The 1,140-nt window shown below is 31.3% G+C and overlaps 1 protein-coding gene across 4 annotated transcripts in view; it reads right to left on the minus strand.

Annotated features, from left to right (window-relative positions):
• Positions 1-1,140, minus strand: part of LOC106690405 (uncharacterized) — a 24,205-nt gene that overhangs the window by 13,925 nt on the left and 9,140 nt on the right. The gene's annotated exons all lie outside the window — the stretch shown is intronic.

Consider the following 1,140-nt stretch of genomic DNA (forward strand, 5'->3'; position numbering starts at 1 on the left):
TTTATTATAAAGCCCAAGAGGAAGTTGGAATTTTCTATATAATAAGGTACCAGTATCCTCTCATATTCTGTCAACCATTTTATTTGCTATTATTTGGTACCGCTCATCTGTTTGCTTTTGCGATGGTACGTATTATTTAAGGTCCCAGAGGTAAAATATATCATAATTTACTTGCCTGCGATAAATTTAAATTATTTTTTCAAAACAGTACAACTGTAATGTAAATACTTTGTAATTAGTCAGTAAATGCATTCAATTCTATTTTTTAATTATGTTAGAGGTTTGTTTCGTTTTAAAAGAAAGATATTTAAACATGTATTGTCATGTTTATGTGGTGATGAACGGCTAGTAAGATTATTTTGCCCCAAAAATCTACGGTCTAAGGTCAGTCACCCTTTGTGGAGATAGTCAAAATCGACACTAGACCTTTTCTGCGTGAATCGTTATGGAGTGCCGTATAGACGTGGGCCCACCAATGTGAGAACAGCAGACTTCATTCTTTCTCTGACCTATCGAAGCGGGCCTTTCCGGGCCTATCCCCTTTGACACATTGGAGTTCCTTCAGCAGTAATATGTTTTATAATTAGTAATTTTGAAAATTTTTATTTTATTTTGCTTTCACTTAAGGGATCGTTTTATTTTAAGTTTTGTTCTATATTTTATTTTTGAAGGTTCTGTTTTGATTATTAAATTTATGTTTTATAAATGTTAACTTGGCATATAATTGTTTATTATCTGAGCCGAAACTCGCTAGCTTGTTTTGCTCTTTTTTTTTTTAATAATTTTTCGGCAAAAAGACATAATCGATTTGAGATGGCTTCAAAAACAACAACATTTTGTCGTGTTGATTGCTACAATGAGAGAATACGATAGGGGACGTTGAATTTTAATTTTAAAAAATACATATAAATAACATGAACCAAAAGAAAGAAAAATGTATTTTTAGTTATACCTAGTAATAATTACATGTTGTAGGAACAAATCGAATAGATGGTAGTAGGTCATTGTAAATAAGAGGAGATGGTTAGGGTGAGGTGAATTAAGAACACAAATAAGTGAAGCTCATTTCATTTGTGCTAAGTAACAATTTGTGTGAATAAACCTCAAATTCATAACAATTGCACACTACAAAAACAGCTA

This window comes from Halyomorpha halys, unplaced genomic scaffold (assembly GCF_000696795.3).
Source record: "Halyomorpha halys isolate HHAL.00 unplaced genomic scaffold, Hhal_1.1 Scaffold1706.1, whole genome shotgun sequence".
NCBI classification, from domain to species: Eukaryota; Metazoa; Arthropoda; class Insecta; order Hemiptera; family Pentatomidae; genus Halyomorpha; species Halyomorpha halys.